Consider the following 23,465-nt stretch of genomic DNA (forward strand, 5'->3'; position numbering starts at 1 on the left):
AATTTTCAAAATTGAGAGGGTGATAATCAAGCTATTGAATATTTTTTTCAATGCTTATTTTAGCTTCGATTTAGTTAAGTACCATTTGACAGAGGCGGGATTAAAACCTACGTCCCGTAGAAACTGTTTCTTGAATCTAGCACCACAGACCCCTCGGCCACGCTGCCTTCCTGGCGCACTTTAATTTTGAAAATTGAGAGGTTTCACATTTCAGACGTCGACGGGGGCGCGGGGCACCGACGGGGCGCGGGCAGTTCCATACTGAGCTATTTGACCATCAAAATGAACAGTTCCTTGACTTTATGACTGAAAAATTGTTTAAAGGTCCATTTACTTGGTTACACAATTTGTTAAATACTTGGCTTTAAGGCCATCTAAATTAAAGTTAGAAGCGTAGCACTTTGAAAATGCGTTATTCGGCTGAGAAAAATAGTGCTGCTGAAATTATACTCCTTGCATAGTTGCAACTTACCAAACACGTTTTTACCAAGGTTTAGAGTGTTATTTAATATTATAATTCCGACACCATATTGTATGATCTTCCCCAACGCGAACATAATTAACATTTTTTCTATTAAAAATAAAGAATTTAACATTAATTATATTAAATCAAAATAGCTCATTATTGAAAATAGAAATAAAGTAAGTGAAACTATCAAACGATTTTGCACCAGCTTACGTGTTAAGGAAATGCGTGGTAAGTTTAACTACCCTTTCACTTGAAATTAATTTAAACAATATCTAATACACTATTTTGCTGTTAAAAATAAACTGAAATAAACTGAAAGAGTTTGTTCAGAAATTGATATTAGTGTTTAACTAAAAGAAATAGCGTTTAACAAAAACTTGTCTTATATATTTTAAAAATAATAGCATGTTTCTTAAATATTTTTATTATTAGTAAAAAAATATATGTTAGATTTACACGATTAGAATTTTATTGTCAATGATCGTTATCTAGTTATCTAATCTCATTGTATGCCATTTCTTATTCTGATAAGTTTACGTTTCACGGATATTTAAAATAGCTACAACATAACGACCGTTCGCTTTTTGGTTTATAATTCTTACGGAATCGGGCCGCGCGATAAATTTACGAGAATAATTTCCCGTCGCCGTTATATCGAAAATTTATTTGATTCGGGATTGCCAGAACTTTAATGTTGTGGGCGAGTGATTAGAAAATAAAATGGCAACCAGAATTATGCAAAATTATAAATGTTTATTTTTATTCAGAACAGTCTATGAACGTTCTAGATTTAACCTTCATCAATAACCCAACAATATATATCCCTCCTACGTAATTGTACAGAACTGGTACTCAAGTGTCCAAGACTAGATGTGTCTTAGTTCATCGTGATTGAAAAATAAACCAAAACACCCTTACACTTAAGTAAATATCATAAATTTTACTGAGTAATTTTAACTTAATTCAAACTACCTAACTATAAACTCTTGTCTTAATTAACAGCTGAGAGCTGTTCGCTACTACTTACTTCCAATATACTTAATTAGCCTCACAGGTTGAGTTGATAATTTCAAGGGTATAATTAGGTTATTCCAATTCAAAAAATAAAAACTATCAATTTTATCTTACAGCTGACTTGAGTTAGTTCACAATTACCATAACACTTTCAGTCTTAAGCACGCACTGTTCATACACTTAAGTCCATTCGCTCACGTTACAAACGCGAAACAGAATTTAACTCTTTCCTTGACCGAAGACCGAATATTCTAATTAAAACCGCAAAGTTACCTCATAACTTTTGACCGACACCAGGACCACGACCTGTAGTAGTTCGTCTGACCGCCAAGAACTAAGAAAGACTAATTTTTCATATTGACGGCAACGGCTTTATATACGTTTATTTGATGTTTTTTAGACTAAAGTTCGAAAAATTGAAGAGATTATATTTTTTACCCGGTTTGATTGATAGTTATCCACACGGTGGCGCTATATTATTACTTTTATTTAGTTTCCGCGGGAGTTTTGAATAATTATCATTCAATAAACAATATATACCGATATTGTATTAATCCGTTTAGTTCATAATCATAATTGTTCCTTTACTTGAATATTTTTCCTAAGGAAGTCAATGGCTCGGCGGTGAACTATCCGCATTGTAACAATGCGACCCGAGTTCAATTCCTGATCGCGATCAAATTTTACATTAAAGTACTAAAATATTTAATTAAATATAAGATTAATATAATCTAGAATTATTTAATTGAATATAAGAATAATATCATTTATAAATATTTAATTAAATATAAGATTAATATAATTTATAAATATTTAATTAAATTTAAGATTAATATAATTTATAAATATTTAATTAAATATAAGATTAATTTAATTTATAAATATTTAAAATTATGTAGAATAAATTATAGTACCTAACGTTATAACTTTGTAAAGGACATTCGCCAAAGCTGTTCTTTAGAAAAACACCGTAAATTAACAAGCGTTGGTGGCTGAGTGGTTAGGGTACATCTCTTGCACGAGGCAGACCCGGGTTCGATTCCCGGCCGGCGCCACAAAATCGCATATTGATACAAAGACGAATACCGTGTACAACTGATGGAAAGGAAATAAAGGAGGCGATGACTAACGTTGTAATTAAACAATTACACGAAGCTCTTAAGAAAGCGTGCAATGGCTGTCAAATTGATCATCCATCTCAACTCCAGCATGATTGTATCATGATGGATTATTCTAAGCGCGTAGATTTGCATTTTTATGAAATAATTATGTCGGTAGATTGTGAAAATATTATTGAAATGTTTACTATTCGCTGTGAATTGTCGAAAGAAATTTTAAATAATATAATGTCACTAATAATATGCAATGCTAAAAACTTGTTAAAAAACTAATAAAATTGATTGCACTAATGTTCCGATTCTCATTAACCATTATGGATTTAAGCTTACAACATCCAATGAATGGGCTTGTAGCCGGGTCCACCCAATGCGGAAAGTCATTCCTGGTGGGACGGTTGATTCAATATAAGAAGACCTGCATATCCCCTCCTCCGGAGAGGATAATATGGTGTTATACCGAGTATCAGCCGAAATTATTTCAATCCATATTAGAACACACACCTTCAGTCGAGTTTCACGAAGGGTTACTCGATGTTAATATATTAAACCCGCAAATTAGGAATTTAGTTATTTTAGACGATTTATTATGCGAGATATCTAATAATAAAGATGTAACTAATTTATTTATTCGTGGATCTCATCACAGAAACACCTCCGTACTAATTTTAATGCAAAACCTTTATTACCCCGGAAAAGAAATAAGAACTTTAAATTTAAATGCTCATTATCTATTTATTTTTAAATCACCACGAGATAAATCAACAATTTATCATCTCGCGAGGCAGATATCTCCAACCAATAGCAAATACGTTATTGATGCGTTTCAACAAGCTACGTCACGGAAATTTGGGTATTTATTAGTTGACTTGAAACCTCACACCCCAGATCAGTATTTACTACGAACAGGTTTAATACCGGGTGAAGAATCGGCTGTCTTTATTCCAAAATGAAGTGTATTATAGAAGGGAATTTTTTTAGGGTTAATCGAGAGTGGATTATTAAAGAATTAGCTTACGTAGTATTAGAAACTGAAGAATCGGAAGTGTTTACTTTCAAATCTCCATGCCCTTTCAAAGAGCTTTCAAACGAAAATAAAAGACAATGCAGATGGATATCTCATAACATTTGTCATCTTCGATGGGATGACGGCGAACGTCCTTACAGAACGAGACGTGACATTTGCAATCAGATAGCGGGAAAAGCTACTTCGTTTTTCACCAAAGGTTTAGAAAAAGCTGCAGTATTATCGACACTCCTCGGTGTTCCAGTAACTAACATCGAAGATACCGGTTGTCCTAAATTATCAGAACTAGAAGACGTTGAATTAAACTGCCCTTTTCATTCCAAAACTGTTCATTGCGCTTTAAGAAAGGCTAAGAAAATCTCTAAATGGATGTCTCAAAACGAGTAAAGGAAAACCTAGACTTTCTACGTTTCCTGACATCCTGTAATCTAAATCAAAGAAAGACGGCTATTAAATACGCTAGCAAGGAAGCTATATTGGCTCTCGTTGAATGTTGTATTAATGTATTACACGGAACAATTGAACTGTCAGAACGTCATCGTAAGCGGTTAAAGAAACATAGCGCGGTTATACGAAACGTGTCGAAGAAGAACCCTATATCAAAACGACGAAAAATACTGGTACAAAAAGGTGGTTTTCTTCCATTTTTATTAGCGCCACTGCTATCTATCGTTAGCTCAGTCGCCGGAAGTGCAATAAGCCGAGCTATAAACCGATGATGGCTCGAAAAATGCTTCTAGTACCTGAAGATGTAATGGAGAGATTAAGAAACACTACACCTTCCAAAACAGAAGAAACACCTGAACTTCAAAAAGAGAAGACACTTGATGATGAAATGAAATCTATTCTAGATAATCCAGAATTAAACGAATCAGAGAAATTAGCATTATACAATCAAACTCTCCAACGACGGTTAACTTACGTACGTAAAGAGAAAATCTCTCCCGTTATTGAAAACTCTGAACGGCCTAAAACCTGGTTCGCGCAAATATCTTATTCTCTACCTGCAACTTATGTTAGTGATGCGATTTCATTATACCCAGCGACTACGGAAGATCCGAGATATATTAGATGGGCTAACTCAGGAGAGCTTTCTATTCGAGGACAAGTGAATGGAGGATCTAATATAATCGATCTTTTGTATGACGCTGTGAGAAAAACGCCTGGAACAGCGATTGATCCTATAGGAGTTACAGAGTTTTACGAGGGCATTCATAAGTCGAATATTTCAAAACGTTTAATTAAAAATCCTGTAAGATTGACACTGTTAAAAACATTCGCTGTATTTCATACACCGCCAAGTAGTTCAATGTTATCATCATCTTCACCTAGTCCTCTAAGATCTTGGATACATACTAAATAAAATATATTAACCTGATAATTTTGTTCTCATTTCATAGTATAAGCCTACAATGGAAGGTTGTACAGAAACGGTCTCTTTAGGACTTTTAGCCTATTTATCACAATCATTTTCAAAATCACCGAAAATTATCACAGCTGTATTAATTATCATAGTTATTATAATATTAGAATTATTTAATTTCCTTTTTTGGCGTTACATGCCATTACATCAAAATATTACCCAATATGGATAAAGAACTTGAGCAGATCTATACTAACCCCGCAGACCCAGGGTCATTCGCTGGAGTTCGAGCGCTCTATAATTCAGCTCGACATAAAGGTTTAAAGGTTTCATTGGAAAAAGTAAAACAATTTCTAATAAAGCAGGATACATATACGCTGCATAAACCTGCTAGAAGACGATTCAAACGAAATCGAACTATTGTTTATGGAATTGACGAACAGTGGCAAGCGGACTTGGCAGATTTTCAGAAGCTGTCTAAATATAATTCAGGATCTCGCTACGTATTATGTATTATCGACATATTTAGCAAATACGCTATGGCTGTAGCGGTTAAAAATAAGAAAGGTGTAACAATTTTAGAAGCGTTACGTAACGTTTTTGAAAAAGGCCGTCAACCGAAAAGAATTCAAAGTGATCATGGAAACGAATTTGTCTGTCAAGAAGTGCAGAGTGAATTACAACGAAGGAACATTAAATTTTTCGCTACCCGATCGGAAATGAAAGCGTCCATTATTGAAAGATTCATTAGAAGTTTTAAATCTCGTTTATATCGCTATTTCACGCAGAATAACACCCTTAAATATATCGACGTTTTAGATGATATTATAAACGCTTATAACAATAGTTATCACAGATCAATTAAATGTAAACCCGCGGAAGTTACTCTAGATAACTCTGCTAAAATATGGAAAAATCTTTACGGTTCGGTAAATTTTTCTCCTCCGTTAACATACGCGTTTGAAATTGGAGATATTTGTAGAATAAGTAGAAATTTATCAATTTTCGATAAGAAATATAACCCGAATTTTACTACAGAATTGTTTAAAATAGCTGAGAGACTACCACGTGACCCACCTGTATATAAGCTGATGGATTTAAATTCTAACCCCATTTTAGGAGTATTCTATCGAGAGGAGGTTCAGATTGTTGGTCGAGATTTAAAAGACTGTTACTTCATAATCGAAAAAGTAATAAAAAAGAGGAAAAAATCGGACGGCCGCGTAGAACTGTATGTCAAGTGGCAAGATTACGACCCTACATTTAATTCTTGGATACAAGAAGTGGATTTAAAATGAGTTTTTACGTAACGCTACCTTCAGATTCCTCGTCATTATATTACCAAGATAATAGCGTTGGTAAATTTCGAACGTATTTAGCTGAACCGTTAAGATTTGAGGAACAGTACGAAGTTGGGTTAGCGGAAATAAGCTATCCTCGGACATGGCATAACGTTCGAAAACCTAATCTATTGGTTATTAAAGACCCTCTCGAATATGATAAAATGACTGATAACCCTCTAGTTAAAGACCCTCTCGAATATGATAAAATAATTGAAGTTCCCGCGGGTTTTTATAAAACTCCGGAAGAACTATTACATGTTATGAACGTCCACAACCAAGAAGAAGAACAAGTTACATTCGCTTATTTAAATTATTCTAATCGAATTAAAGTTAAATTGCAACCGAAAATCAGAGCTGTAATTGGCCCCGATCTATCGATTTTACTAGGTTTTAAGGATAGAAGAGATAATGATTTCACCATTTTAAATTCAATGATAACCCCCTACCCAGTTGATATGAACGCTGGGTTACATTCCTTATTCGTTTATTCTGATCTGGTTGAAAATAGCGTTGTTGGGGATAGTTTAGCACCTCTATTAAGAATCTAATGGGAAAACAACTACAAAAATATTTTCACAACCTCATTACCTACCAGTCGTGTGTAATAATATTAAGACTATAGAGATTAATATAACAGATGATTTAGGTGAGCCAATACAGTTTCATAGTGGAAAAGCTCACGTTGTATTACATTTTAAACCCCGTAAAATGTGGACTTCACTATAAACCTTTAATCATTCAGGATACACCTTCATTCTAGCTTAAGAGAGCGAACAGTTAACATCATGAGGTCTGAATATTCACCTTCAAGAACTGATTATGAAAGTTACTATTTAAACCAGGTTGGTTTCGGGGGAATACCTGTATATAGAGGTTTAGCCGTGCAAAGAGGACATGGACTAGGAAATATATTATCTTCAGCGTTTAGATTCGCGGTACCTTTACTGAAGAAAGGCGCTACTTACTTGGGAAAAAAACTTTTAAGTACCGGAGCGAAAGTAGCGACCGATGTTGTTAGCGGAGTCCCAATTAAAACAGCGCTTAAATCGCATTCTATTAACGCTGGAAGGGAAACTTTAGCTTCAGCAGCTGATGAAGCCATGAGACTAACATCTTCAGCTACGGATCATATTAAAAGAATGACGGGTTCCGGAAATAAAAGGAAACGAACTCAGTCGAAAAGCGTCATTTCAACAGCAGGCAGGATAGCGAAAGGACGGTTCCCTAAACGTTCCGATATATTCTCATAATGTCCCTTTTACACCCGCACTCAGTTGAGTGTATAAATTCCGAGCTAGATTTGTTTCAAGTACCTATGACACAATCTTCGATTATTGGTGGAGAATGGGTTGAGTATAATCCAATATCAAATATAGTTGATAACGCATCAATTACATTTTCTATCAAAGGTAACTCTGAAACGTATATAGACCTTTCACAAACTTTGCTGCACGTTCGAGTTAAGGTAACTAAAGATAATGGTCAACTACCGCAACCCGCGGTTCCAGGTGTTGCGGGTGGGGCCGCCGGAACTCCAGCCGACAATATCGCCCCCGAGAATTTGTTTCTTCATTCGCTTTTTAGCGACGTCCACGTATTTCTTAATGAAAGATCAGTAACACCTTCCAGTCAAAATTACGCTTATAAAAGTATGATACAAACTTTATTAACGTTCGGAGATTCTGCGAAAAAAAGTTATTTAACGAGTTCACTTTTCTATCGGGATACACCTGGAAAGTTCGATTCATTTTTCGATAACGATGGTTTCTCTAAACGAGCGAGTTTAGCGCAAAAAGGGGCGATTGACTTGTTAGGCGTAGTCCATACTGATTTATGTCAACCACCACGCTTTTTATTAAATATGGTTGATTTGAAATTTAAATTCGATAAAAATAGAGCAGCTTTTTGCGTTCATTCCGACGTAAAATGTAAAGTGGAGATTTTATCAGCTTCCCTTTATCTGAGGAAAGTTAAAGTGATACCGGAACTATCGCTCGCTCAAGCCAAGGCGCTACAATATGGAACCGCTAAATATCCTGTAACTCTTTCGGAGTGCACCTCATTTTCTATACCCGCTGGTCTTATGGCTAGTGTGCAAGATCATTTATTTACCGGACAAGCACCCAAGAAAGTTGTTATCGGGTTTGTGGAACAAAAAGCGTTTCTAGGAGATTTGAAAAAATCCCCGTACAACTTTCAACATTTCGATTTATCAAGCATTGGATTGTACATTGACGGTAGCAGCGTCCCTCATAAGGCGTTATCTCTAAACTTTGAGGATAATCAATATATTCAAGCGTATTGCAATCTTTTCATTCAAACTAATCAGTGGAACGTAGATGAAGGGAATCAGATAAGTCGGGAAGATTACCCTAACGGAAATTGTTTATTCGTGTACAATTTAACCTCGGATCTTAATAACAACGCTAATCACTTGCATCTTGTAAAAAACAGTAACCTGAAATTAGAATTAAAATTTGCAAAACCGTTCGGAGACGATTTCCATTCTAATTTACGCCGAGTTTCAAAATTTGATTGAAATTGATAAAAATCGAACCGTGATTTTCGATTACAGTAATTAATGGATTCGCTACAGATAACTAAAATACTTGAAAAAGATTTAAGTACTAAAAGTATATTTCAAGGCGTGTTCGCGGCTGACAAGCTACCTAAATACGTAAAAATATTCCCTTCTCTATTTATTGTAAATACCGATACGAGTGGTGAACCTGGAGAACACTGGGTTCTAATATATTTTTCTAAACATAAAAATTGTGAATTCATGGATTCCTTTGGAAACCCGCCAGATTATTTTAAATTTAATGACTTTATTGAACGAAACAGTAAAACTGTAACTTTTAATTCTAATCAATTACAGAGTAATTCTAGTAATACGTGTGGAGTATTCTGTATCTATTTTGCTATAAACAGGTGTAAAGGAATAGAAATGTATAACATTGTGTCTAGGTTTAAGAAAGATAAATATGTAAACGATAAAATGATTAAAGAGTTTATATGCAAAATGTATTCAATAAAATAATTTTTTACAATTTATAGCAATAGCAGTTTTTTTTATATATACATAAATACAAGCATTCATTATAATTTTTCAATATCTTTATGACCGTGCGCTAATGTACGAACCCCGCAGGGTAGAATGTATCTCTTATCATCATTTGGTGATAAACAAAGTTTTCTAGTATTTAAAGTAAATAGTTCATGCTTGAAACTAGCTATACGCATCATCTCGGCTGACATGGTTTCTTGATTAAAAAGACAACGTTCATAGTCTTCGTGGCGGATGACGTTTCTAATAACGTTCATGGCAACGCCCTTACAAACCTTTTTATGGTTTAAAATTGACTCTAAAGATTTCCCCAATCGCAACTCCATTTCTATCTCTTCAGCGGTCTTAGACTCCCCGTACAATTTAATAGAATAAAGCTTTGGACGAAGTCCTACAAAGCTTTGAATTAACTGCGAATTTGTCTCGTCTTTAAAATAACCGAGAGCTTTTTTATTCTGATTAGAATGAAGGAAATGCGAAGGTGGATAATCAGAGAAGTCAAAGCGGTTTTTATGAACTTCAAAGTCTTTATAAACATCATCCGTCTTAATGTTGTACGTTAAACTGTCTGTAAATATTTTATATATTAGTACTATTTAAATAAAAAATTCATATTAAATTAAATTACCAGTGTCTGTAAATAATAGTGATGCTTTGTTCCCGTACGTATTTTTTATGAATCCATAATGGAACCGATACATGAGCTCCTTGGATAAATCTAGAATGGTGAATCCGGTAAATATAGGCCGGTTAAGAACAATTTTAGCTCTCTTCTTATGAGCGCCGGCTAACTCTTCATTAAAGATGGTAAAGTGTTCAAACTGCGGGGAACTTGTAACTTTTAACATTCTTTCTGGTTTATGAATCAACTCGAAATTTATATGCTTCCGTAAATTTTCCATTGTTTTTCTAAAGAATTAAATGAAGTAAGGGAAAAAACAGCAATAAATTATTTAAATTGATTTACCCGAAAACAGAGTTAACCATTAGTTTCCAGAAATTCTTTTCAAATGAACTCTTGGATAATTTCCTCTGTTCAGTGTTGAATCTAACATATTTTTCTAACCATTTTCCTTGAGTGAAGGTTAGAGCTCGATGAACCTTGGTTATTTTCAAACCTAATTCTACATAATATTTTAAATTGCGGTAATGTACTATGTATTTCTCTTTATTATTTAAATTAGGAAGAAGTTTTGGTAGACTTCGATTCTCCTTAATATTTAATTTTCCTAAGAGATCTTTGGAGTATGGAAATAGCATATCATGTGTAATAACTTTAGATTCCGCCGCTACTGGGAGATCGTTATGTAAGTCATGCAACTCTGGATGATATTCAAGATCCACCTGCAAAGGAAACAATTATTTAAAAATATAATTCAATAATTATAACACTTGTTATTTACCTCTAAAATGTATCCGTTTTCAACGTTATTGGGAATACTCAGAATATTTTCACAGAGTGTTTGCAAATCATCCTCCTGAACCCACTGGAAGTCGCCTAGCGGTAGTGGTTCACACATAACAGCACCGTACAAATTATTAGCATCTTCAATTAAGTTAAATTAAGTTAATTAATATAATTAAAATTAAAATAATTAAAATAAAAAAAAATAAATATATATTTTTTTTTAAATGTAAATTACCTAAATAGCATATATAACTGCTCTCTTTAGACGAATCATATGTGTCGGGCATATATTTGTTATTCGCTTCAGAATAACGAGTTGAGATCATTGAAACACCGCCTCGAATTCAATGTAAATACAATAATATTTAAAATATCAAAAAGCGTTACCCTTTTCAATAAATAAGTGTTGATCTATATCAAGTATGAGATCGAGGCAAACATCGGTCATCTTCAAAGCTGCTTGCCAGGCTAAACCTGGTGCGGTGTAAGCGTGAGCGGGATCTAATTTATAATGAGTTATAGATAATGTTCTAAAATTTTCAAAAACGTCAGCTAAGAGCAACGCATCGCTTTTCACATAGAGGTCGGTGTATTCTCCTACGAAAACCGAGTTTAAGAGATTTGAAATATTTATACTATAGTAATTTTACCTAATGTTTGAATATTAAACGCTGTCCAAACATTTTGGGCGTGTAAATAATCAGATTCTAAAATATTTTGATTTTTCAATGAACTGAAAAACGCTTCTCTAGGTGGCAGCATCGTCTCGTCAAATTTCTTTTCATCGTCCATATACTCGTACGGGTAGACCCCCTTCCGCAAAAGCAGTTGAACTTTCTCACTTTCAAAATATTTCTTAACAATCTGGAATTTACTGGCTCCTTCCAAAACGAGATTAGATACTAGAGCATCGAGGCTATCACTTAGAAATCGATAAGAGTCTAAAAACCGAAATCTCCCTAAAACCAATAAAATTAATGTTAAGGTTAAATTCACAATAAAATATATTTACCTAGTTTCAGAGAAATATAATTTTCGCTAGTGGAAGGAATACAGTCGAGTGTCTGTTCCTTAAAATGACCAATCTCCTGACATATGAGATGTAAATCGTATCTATGCAGATTTATAATTGATATTATTATTATTCCTGGTTAATTATTTTACTAAATTTATCTGCTAAGGTTATGAAGGAAAACAGGGATAAATTCTGGAACTTTCTTTTGAAGATTACAGAGGTTATGCGCTGGTCCCCTGTATTTCCCAGTGAAATGACAATGATCGCGAACCGCGGGCATATTTCCCTGGTTAAGCTGCTTCTGACAAATGTAGCAATGTGTAGCAGCTTGAAACTGTTCCTCCTCCACCGGGGTAATAATCATTGGTACATTTGTCTCAATGAGTTCCATCAACTCCTTTTCTAATTCCAAAATAGACACTAGAAATCTTCGAGTTGCATCTTGTCCTCGATAGCAATCAGTTCGAACAGGTACACCTATTAGTATCCTATTATAATTTATCTGTTAAACAAAATTTTGCAAAATAACTTACCGTTAGGTCCTACAAGTACCCAAGAATACGCACAACTGATATGCATGTTTACTTTGCTGGTATTTGTATCGGGATCTAGATCACATCCTTGAACTCTCGGTAGGATTGCTTCAAAATCGGCGTAAAATACATACTGCACCTAATAATTTCCTTTCATTAAGAGTTAAATTAAATAATTTTTATTTTTTACTTTTTCCGTCCACTCATATTTATCAAAATAAATCGTCTTCTTCTTGGTAGGGAAAACTGTTTTTTGGACGCCGTGGGTGGCGCATTCTTCGATATGCTCATCCCGTCGCTGTTCCGCGTTGTTTCCACTGAATCGGTGAAGACACATTCTAATACAGAAAATAATTAGTAGATTGCAAACTAATATATTGGAAACTAAATTACCTGCAGTAATAACTTGTACTTCTGTGTTTTGTTAAATGCTGTAACAGTTTTCCTAGGTCTCGTATAAGGCAGTAATGTCTATTCCCATCGTCAATATCTTTAGTTTCATCGGTGATGTATAGCAAATCAACCTCCCTTTCCTTACCACACTTGTTAGCGCTTACGTAAAGAGGGAATATATCTCCCGAGTAGCCAAACACAGATATTGATAAATTATTCATTAATTAAAATTTTTTAAGCTCTGTTGAGTTTAATTTGAAAGGGAAAGATATATCACTGGTATCAAGTTCATTTTCATAAGGTGTATATTTAGAAACCCTGTTAGGGTTATGAAGCTTAGGAACTGGGTGAAGTTTAGCGAGAATTGACCAGAGAAAACATTTCTCATCATTTTCGTTTCTAATATTAAGAATCGCGTGACGTTGAGATAGTTTTTCAGGTAGTTCCATATACGATGACCCCCGTAACGGTTGGTAAGATGCCACATTTAATTCTACATACAGAACACGGTCAATAACCCAACCCGATCCTATCAAAAAATATAATGTTTTAGTTCAAAATATAACTTATACATTTTAGTACATACCTGTCGCTTCAAAGTTTTCCGCTGCTGACTGTATTGTTTCAATGCAGTCATTTAGCTGGTTTTCAATGACGTCGAGCGTTAATGTTGTTTGCATAGTGCTCCGGAAATAGGGTCGTACTTCCGCTCTTTGCTCTTCACCTCCTAAAGGTCTCATATAAACAGATCTTACGAGTAGGAACCATTTAATTCCGCGTTTACTAGCCAGTCTTTCTACTAAAAATTTACTGAAAGCGGCTCGGTAACGTCCGATAAACATCCCTGCATCAATATCATAGTCTTCGGCATTATAACGAATAGATGCTAACGTATCATTCAAGGCCTGGACCATACTTGGGGATGCTGGTGGTGTTTCATCAAGTGTTGGTGAGGCGGGAACAGGTGATGGTGTTAGGTTGTTGGGTAAATCCGCTGTAGATGGCTGTGTACGGGTAGATTCCAGTTGAATGTCTTGAAGCAGACTAGGTGAAGGTGGACGGTATGGTGACGGTGGACGGGAAGATGCTGGCGAACATTGCATTGGTGACGGTGTGCGAGACAGGTCCATGGGTTCGGAAGGGCCGGGTGCGTTCAAGTCATGAGTTCGTTGATGGTTCTTGAAATGTTCCAATCTAGCAACATTCTTACCACATACTTCACAGACAAACTTATGTCTATCACCGTGTACTTCTCTAACATGCCGATTTAAGGAGGACTTGGTAGCGAAACTTTTCGCGCACGTAGGGCAAATATGTTGGGCTTTAGGCATCTTGAATATAGTTACCGCAGTTAACCGTGGAATGACCTCCCACAACGCTATACAACCCCTTTTATAGTATATTCAAGTATCATTTGAGAACAATACGTTTCTCACACTTAAACTTGAGATATTCGTTTGAAATACTCGTGAGATAGATTCAAGTGTCAAGCATATTTAAGTACTACAATGATATTAAAATGGAGTTTAAAAATATTTCCATTCTACAACATTTTAACAACGAATATTCCATGACGTCAAAACACTCAAATCCATGTTTTAAATTCAAATTAACCGCGCCCCAATCCGCGCACGTTAACCTCGTCCCATATTCCATGACGTCAAAACACTCTGAAATTCAAATTAACCGCGCCTCCCGGGTAATCCGCGCCCCAGGAAATCCGCGCACGCGCGCTATCTCCCACTCAGGTTATCACTTTTTACATCATTTCAACTTATTCCGTACGATAAAACGCGATAAGATATACGTTCAAGTATCTTTCGAGATAAGCGGGGATATATGAACAAGTTGGCCTGGACATAATATGTTGATATACGGGAAAACAAATCGTCGCGAGGAATACCATAAATACATTGACTTTTCGACGATTTTACCCTCATTTCACCCCTTAAATCCCGGTTCCCGATCCCGAACCCAAACCCGAACCCGGGACTGACGCCACACCCTCACTTTCCTTCTACTTAAGGTTGTTTTTGTTTAATTCCCGTTTTTTTAGGTATATGTTCATATTATAGCCGTCCTCAGGTTTTTTCTTGGATATAATTTATGGAAAATGTACTTTCATGGGTTAGGCTTAGAAATTTAGTCTTAGCTATTTACACTTTACGGGTTTTTAGGTCTAGTTTTAATTTTTTACGTATTGGAAAATGTATTTCAGCGTATTATTTTAAGTAAAATTTTAGTCTTAACAAAGTCCACCAGTTAGGAAATGATTTATGGATAGGAAAATATTTATAAATACTAAAGACAGAGGCAGAAACTAGGAGATCAGAGGAAAAAGAACCAACGCGATCGAAAATAATAAAACCTTTAAATACGTTTTGCGTTCTTTATTGCATACTATTACCATATTTTAGTTTGGGGTTACTGTATTGAGAACCTTGGCGCCATCTAAACTTTGAAATAATCCGTAGATAAATAAATATAATGATAAAAGGGCTCAAGTGACAACATTTCTCCTATTTTCCCGTGACGTACCGTATTTCACGTGACTCGTTCATTTTTCCGGGCGCGCGCGTACGATTGATAAGAAAACTGAACTTTGACTTAGCGAGATCTTTGTTTTATTTGACGCTACATTCGGAAAGGTTTGAGTAGAAATTCTGTCTTGTTCCATGTTACATTTTCAGCCTTTTGGAGCGTTCATTGTACATACAAAGTAAGTATTTTTCATTAATGTTTATTGTATTAGAAAGTATTTGAACTTTAAGGCATATTATACTTAGTATATTAAATTTAGGCTTACCAGGTAGGAATCTGAATTAGAGTTAAAAATGAATTTTAGTATTCTGCTTTTTTAGGCCAAGATTAGCGTAGAAAGTAATTTACTATTTTGTTTTTGTAGTAGACTATATATTTTAGACAATTAGCTTATTGAAAAAGCGTTTAAAATGAGAATGGTATTTTGAAAACGTTTCTACCGTAAAATTGTAACTTTTTTCACTGTAGTTCGCAAAATGGTATTAATAGTATACTAATTTTATGTAAATTTCTATTAATTGTATTGTTTTCTAGGATATGATTGCATCAAAAGCTCTCGAGAGGAATCTACAATGGGATATTTTCAAGTGGGTTAATTATGTGACGTCGAACAATAGGTTCCACTTTAGATATTAAACTGGGTTAATTATGTGACGTCAACAAAGGATTTTTTTCAAGTGGGTAAAATTATGTGACGTCAATGGGTATCATTAGTTGCAGATTTCATCACGTGATAATTATTAGTTCGGAAATATCTCGTTCAATAGGATCTCATCTGCATAGGTTACGTCAGCAGCAGACGAATTTTGGAGGTAATCCAACAATTCTTTTAAACCGTTTTCTCGATCGAGACCCCATTATAAATTCCAGTGTAATATTTTTTATACATGTAGAATTTCATAGTACCAAATTTTCTCGATAGGGGCTCGTGACGTACCGATTTTCACGTGACTCGTTCATTTTTATGTGCGCGCGCACGTTTAATAAGATAACTGAACTTTGAGAGAACTTTGAGCAATGGGTTTTTTCCACACGATAATAGGTTCAGAAAAGTCTCGTTAGAGGTCCTCCTCCTGATAAACCGTCAGTGGGGTTTTTTTCCACTGGTACTTAAGATATGACGTCAGTGTAGTCATGGGAATCAATTCTTAGTTTTAGTTTCGATATCTCAAGTCTTATCTACACGTCACATAGCGTTCTTTCTTTCAATTCTAGGGAATTGTCGTTGAAGGTCACGCAGTTTTTTGCTCCGTTTTTAGCCGTTCGTCAGCTCTATTTTACGGCATAGGCTTAAGGAATTCCGACCGTCAAAGAGAAAAAAGTAAGTTTCTATTTTATTATATTTAAAATGAAATTTTAAGGCGTTCTTTTATATATTAGACAGAAAATTAGGCCTAAATTAGGTCCTGTATAGGGTAAGATTAGCGTAGAAAGTAAGTTACTATTTTTATTTTGTAGTAAACTATATAGATATATATATTTTAGACAATTTTCCAAACAATTTGCCTATTGAAAAAGCGTTTATATTGATAATTTTAGCGTAGAAATTTAACCATATTGATAAAATTTGGTTTAGTAGGCTTAGTGAGACACTTAGGCTTAGCATGTAGGCTTAGATAATGTATCATTTGAAACTATAGAACATATTGTGTCTAGATCAGCTATGGAAAATGAAACGTATCGACTTGAAACGTTTCGTCACTGGAAAAACCCGCACGTCACTAAAGAAAAACTAGCGAAGGCTGGATTCGACTATGTACAACGTGGAGATGATGTACGATGTTACAAATGCCATGGAATCTTAGGCAACTGGGAATCAGGAGACGTACCAGAGCTTGAACATGCCAAATGCTTTCCAAACTGTCCGTCGAGGGATAATTCACCCTCGGGAAAAAGTATGTCTCGCAAGAATGGGACATTCCACCTACGCCAAAAGCAACTACTGTCATCGATAAAAGCTTCTCACCTGTACCTGAAGAAGACGACGTTTGTGACTGTCCCTCGTATGTCAGACGATACTGCTGTTAGACACTACAAATACGTAAGTTAGAACTTTAAATTTGGGGATGGGTGGAAAAAATTACGGCTCTTCGTTTTTCCAACTGCATTTCTGATGTACCCAAAAATGGACCAAAATGGACCAAATGTACCCTATAAACGATCAAAGTCACCATTTTCGGCCCTATGTACCCCATTTCGAACCAAAAGTACCCCAAACTGGATCTTTTAGTTTTAATGTAATGTTAAACTCCCATAGAGATTCCCCTAAAAAGAAACAATTTGCGGTCCAATTTTGGGTACATGAAGTATTTCGGTGAGGTAAAACTAATTCTGGCAAACTGCTGCGATTTGTAGCGAATGGGGGAAAAACCGATTTCTAGCTATTGGGAGCGATGGTAGATATTTTAGAGTTCAGGAATTATTGAAATTAGCAGCGCTTAAGAAAATATGGGTAACGATGTTTTCATTGTGTAATGTACAAGATAACCATTTAATGGAATATTCGAATTAATTACAATTATATAGATAAATTACGATTTAAACGGATTATATATAATATCGAAATAGTCATAGAACCAATTTTACGTAATCATGTAAACAAAGTTCTAAAATAAAAAATTTAATTTAAAATAGCTTGTTTTTATTGCCTATAGATTAGAAATTAAGGGGTTTGGAAGCGATAAAGAAATTATAGAGTATCGGAATTATACCGATAAATTCTAGTGATCAGGGGGGAGGGGTAAAGAGGGGGAGAATCTTGCTGTTACAGTCTGGGGATTGGGGAGTATAGAAAGGGGAAAGCAGAGAGAATCTTCCTATTACAGTCTGGGGATTGGGGATGGTGGAAAGGGGAAAGCAGAGAGAGAAAATCTTGCGATTACGATTGGGGGATTGGGGGAGGATGGAAAGGGGGAAAGCAGATACAGATAATCTTGCGATTACGATTTGCGGATTGGGGGAGGATGGAAAGGGGGAAAGCAGATACAGATAATCTTGCGATTACGATTGGGGGATTGGGGGAGGATGGAAAGGGGGAAAGCAGATACAGATAATCTTGCGATTACGATTTGCGGATTGGGGGAGGATGGAAAGGGGGAAAGCAGATACAGATAATCTTGCGATTACGATTGGGGGATTGGGGGAGGATGGAAAGGGGGAAAGCAGATACAGATAATCTTGCGATTACGATTGGGGGATTGGGGGAGGATGGAAAGGGGGAAAGCAGATACAGATAATCTTGCGATTACGATTGGGGGATTGGGGGAGGATGGAAAGGGGGAAAGCAGATACAGATAATCTTGCGATTACGATTGGGGGATTGTGATAAGATATCAGACTGATTATCTCAATCCCCCAGTCATAATACCTTTCTCTCTCCGACCACTTGAGGAGAGGTAAAGATATTTTTGCACAGTTTTGATGAAGAACGTACGGAAGAGGATGATGTTGAAGGTTTAAAGTCATCTTCATTTTGAGAAGTTTAAGAAAAAAATGAAGACATTTGTGGACTTCTTTCAAGGTATCTTTACTCTCCTTTTCCTATTTTGTTTTTTAATTTATCTTTTCTTCCCACTGTTTCTTTCAATTTTCTCTTGCTGTAGTTTCTAAGTCCGCACCACTCATGCTACTTGAAAATACATCTTCTCTTTGCTTTTGGAGAAAAACTTTGCTTCATCGTTTTTTTATTTTAGTCAATGCACCTTTTGCAGCGACATCAAATAAATTTTCCAGATCGTTTCTGAGCATATCCTCACACACAATATCAGTTTCTTGACTACTAAATATCGCTCATAAAGTGTTGATAGTTTTCTAACACACGAATCAATTCGTTTCGTAGGCATTCTCGCACGCTGCCATAGAGCCACAACTTTGTAACTCACTGGCAAAGTCTTGCCCTTTTCTAAATGATGAAAGTGAACTACTCGAAGTACATCAAATCCACGATAAAGTCTTGCCGCAGAAAAACTTGGAATTGGCTTTCCTAGAAGCAAATTAGTAGGAGCAGATCTAGTCGACATGGTTATTAATTACGTGAAACTACGTCTCGGAATTATCTATTTGAACCTATTATTACATAAAAACTATATTGTATTGAAATGTCATAAGACTTCTCGTACGAACCCTCGAATTTGTCTTCAATATCGCGACCTAACGTAGCACTACCTGACGTCCGCTCCGCTATCCTCTTCTTTCCGTCGGGTTCCGCGGCCGGCCTAGACAACTTGCGACCCCAGCACCTGAAGGATTTAATTTCCAATGGTACGGGAATGGCTGGGGAGTCGTTTCTTAAATCTCTAACCAACCTATGCAATCTGATGCTTGCTGGTGAAGTCCCTTCCGACATCTGTCCGATCTTATACGGAGCCTCGTTATGTGCTTTAAAGAAAAAGGATGGTGGCATACGCCCGATTGCTGTTGGAAATATTCTCCGCCGCCTAGCCGCAAAGTTGGGTTGCTCACTCATTATGCCTTCACTTGGCCCTCTTTTTCGCCCCGTGCAGTTGGGTTTTGGCACGTGCGGTGGGGCCGAAGCCGCAGCACACGCTGCTTGGCGCTATGTCAACCACGCCCACTCAAATGCCAAATTATTACTTAAAATAGATTTTCACAACGCTTTTAACACTGTTCGTTGAGATCGCCTCCTCGAATGCATCTACAATGAGCTCCCAATACTTTATCCTTTTTTACGCCAATGTTATCGTTTTTCGACCCACCTAAACTTTGGCGAGTCCTTAATTTCGTCGAAAGTAGGCGTTCAGCAAGGGGATCATCTAGGCCCCGCTCTTTTTGCTTAATCGTTCAAAAAGTAGCGTTAAAGATGAAATCCGAATTTTATGTTTGGTATCTTGATGATTCATCGCTGGGAGGCAATCCTGAGCTAGTCCTGAATGACTTGGTTCTCCTGAAAGAGCTTTCCCTTGGCGTCGGTCTCGAGCTTAATCCATCGAAATGTGAGCTCTTAATCTTCAATGCTGGCGGGGTCGAAGCGTCTCATTTCACGTCCATGTTTGAATCGGCGGCCCCTGGAATCGAAATCGTTGATCGCTCCAATTTTATTCTTTTGGGCTCTCCCCTCTCGCGAGAAGCCATCTCGAAGTCCGTGGAAACTAAATGCCAGTCTTTGTCCACCATGTCTGCGAACCTTCAGCACGTCTCGGCCCACCACGGCTTTTTCTTATTGAAAAACTCGTTGGCCATACCTAAGCTGCTTTTCCTCCTCCGCAGTGCTCCTGTTTGGCTCTTTAAAGACGGCCTGGGCTCTTTCGATAACACGCTCCGTTCGGCCCTTCAAAACGTTACCAATACTTTGATGGACGAGGGTCCCTGGGAGCAGGCCTCGCTCCCGGTAGCTCAAGGTGGTCTGGGAATCCGCCACGCTTCTAAACTTGCCTTGCCGGCTTACTTGTCATCTTGCCACAGTGTGATAGATTTGGTTAATGACATTCTCCCAAGCCACATGAAGACTTTGCCAATGGGTTGGCTCTCGATGCCCTCGCTGAGTGGGAAGTCACTTCAGCTTCAACCCCGCCTTCTCCGGATAAGCGGTGCCATCAACGCGAATGGGAAGGTCCAATTCCCGCAAATACCTCGATTTTTTTGCTTGGTGACTCGTCTACCGACCGTGATAAGGCCCGCTTTCTTTCAGCCTCCTCAAAGGAATCGGGTGCTTGGTTGAACACTCTTCCGTCGCCATCTTTGGGCACTCATTTAGATGATGATTCTTTTAGAATCGCGGTCGGCCTTCGGTTGGGAGCCAAAATCTGCGTTCCTCATACGTGTATTTGCGGGGGTCATGTTGATTCCTTCGGCACCAACGGTTTAAGCTTTAAACGCAGTGCGGGTCGCTTGTCGCGTCATGGTGCCGTGAACGACATCCTGAAACGCGCCCTCGTATCGGCCGGAGTTCCCTCCGATCTCGAGCCGCGCGGCCTCTCTCGCGATGACGGCGAGGGGCTGATCACTCCGCTTAATCGGTGTACAGAGCCGTACCTTTGACTGTACTAATGGGATTACGCGTAATCTTTGAAGTCCCTGCTTTTGGCAGTGGTAGTCTAAGCGTAATCTGGTGTACAGACTTTCTAAGAGTGGTTAGCCCCTCGGATGACGGTAAACGCCCGGACGGGATGACTAAGGTTCCATGGTCGGGTGGCAAATCGTTGGTGTGGGACTTCACCTGTACGGACCCGCTAGCGCCTTCTTATTTGGCCAATTCCTCTACAGCCCCTCTCTGGGCCGCCACCCGGGGCTGGGAAGAGGAAAATAGCCAAATATTCGGGCCTCGAACACCGCTACCAATTTAAGGCCGTGGCTATCGAAACGCTGGGCTCCTTCGGTCGCGACGCGTTGGCTCTCATCCACGCCATAGGGCGTAAAATTCGAGATGCCACATCCGAACCACGCTCCGTGGAATACCTCGTCCAACGTATTGCGATAGCCGTGCAACGGGGTAACGCTGCTTCCATCTTGAGCACGTTTCCTCCGGGAGCTTCGTTGGCGGTCTATATAGATAATCTATTTTAATGTCATTTTATTTTTTGCTAAATATTGTAAAAAGGATAAATAAAGAAATTTTAAAGAAGTTTACGAAAATAAAGATATTAGTGAGTTTTAATAATGTTAAGCGAAAAAGTAGACCATTATTTCATGATGGTACTTTGACTTCACGAATTAACGTAATCTCTATGACCTATGACGTAAACTTTGGTTCCCTTTTGTTGTGAAAGGTAAAATTATAACTAGACTGAAGCAATTTACCAGAATTTTGTATTTAAAAACGGCAATCTGCCACATAATTAACAAAAAGAATATACAACTATAAAAAAATATTTACAACTATTTATAAGAAGAATAGGCATTCCTCTAAGGAAGAACCTGGCGGAAAAGTGTTCAGCACCGAAGCTACATTCCCTCGTTGGACCGCGATCGCGATGCGTTGCAGCAGATATTCTGGCGAACGCGGTTCTCCCGTTACTTCCCGAATCCTTCAGCCTACAAAATTAGAAAAATTCAAAAAAGCAATCAACATCTTATATTATACACTCAAAAATCTCCACTTAAAAATAAACATTCATAAATATAGATACATTCAAAAACTAAAAGTATACAACAAAAATATACAATAAAAATCACTGCTTTACCCTTTTGATTATGCTATTGTTAGTTTTTATTTTTGGACGCCTTAAGTACATAAGAAAATAAATTAATTTTAGATTTCTTCATTCAAAATCAGAGATTTCAATTTACACTTAAAAATATTTTCTTTTTCTCTGATATCTATATATTGACCGACCTCATTTAGTAATTTAATTCCGTGATAAAATAACGATGTTATTTTGTTTCGGTTTTTAACAATTTCTTGGTTTCCATTATAATCTTTATACAAAAAAGTAATTGTTGAATATTTATATAGCTGATTTATGTTTAAAATATTATTCTTAGCAAACAAATCTTTTGTATGGATTAACACGTTGGTATGCCAAAATATCCGTGGTTCTGTGGTAGAATGCTCACCTGACGTGCAGGAGGGCTCGGGTTCGAATCCCGCCCGGTACTAACGCCAATTAGAAATATTTATACTACACCATATGACAACAAAAAACGGGCCCTTTTGGAAAAACCTTTTCCCTAATTCTAAGAAACTGCGTACGCAGCGATTACCCTTTGCCCCGAAAATGCGAACGCGTTCGCAGGCCTGACAGACAGACAGACAGACACGGTGGTTGTATAACCCCTCCTAGGGTACAAAGTCCCCTCGGAGAGGTAGAAAGGGAACCTTATTTATAGTTCGAATTATACGCTTTTGTAAATCACTTACAAGGAGACGACCCGAGGTGTAACGCACCGATTTGGTTCAAACTCGGGGGGTTTGGTAGACCTTCATGTAACTTGAAACACCTTAAAGGGAAATCTCTCCATAGGCAACCGTTTTGCCATGGCAACCAAAAATGTTTTTGACAATACAAAATGGAAATTTTCCTATTGAATATAACATGGGAATCTGACCAAATGTAAGGGTACCCCTGTAAAGATTTTAATCAACTTCGAACTTTTTCATTATTTTCTTCTTTATATTTTCTATTTTTAGCATTTTCAAAAATTAAAATTCTTTACAGGGGTACCCTTAATATTGGTCAGATTCCCATGTTATTTTCTATGGGAAAATCTCCATTTTGTGT

The 23,465-nt window shown here is 36.9% G+C and overlaps 1 long non-coding RNA gene across 6 annotated transcripts; it reads left to right on the plus strand.

Moving 5' to 3' along the window:
* The first annotated feature begins 15,385 nt into the window (after positions 1–15,385).
* Positions 15,386–18,949, plus strand: LOC149927101 (uncharacterized). 6 transcript variants are annotated; one of them, XR_016473858.1, is made up of 6 exons: positions 15,386–15,466; positions 15,823–15,965; positions 16,033–16,609; positions 16,945–17,329; positions 18,704–18,808; positions 18,891–18,949. It is a non-coding gene; the product is annotated as an uncharacterized LOC149927101 (long non-coding RNA). The 6 variants fall into 6 exon arrangements; XR_016473856.1 differs by lacking the exons at positions 18,704–18,808; positions 18,891–18,949 and having other exon boundaries at positions 16,033–16,100; positions 16,504–16,609; positions 16,945–17,874; XR_016473857.1 differs by lacking the exons at positions 18,704–18,808; positions 18,891–18,949 and having other exon boundaries at positions 16,056–16,100; positions 16,504–16,609; positions 16,945–17,874.
* The last annotated feature ends 4,516 nt before the right edge of the window (positions 18,950–23,465 follow it).

Source organism: Leiobunum rupestre, chromosome 9, assembly GCF_980474605.1.
Source record: "Leiobunum rupestre chromosome 9, qqLeiRupe1.1.hap1, whole genome shotgun sequence".
Taxonomy (NCBI): Eukaryota; Metazoa; Arthropoda; class Arachnida; order Opiliones; family Sclerosomatidae; genus Leiobunum; species Leiobunum rupestre.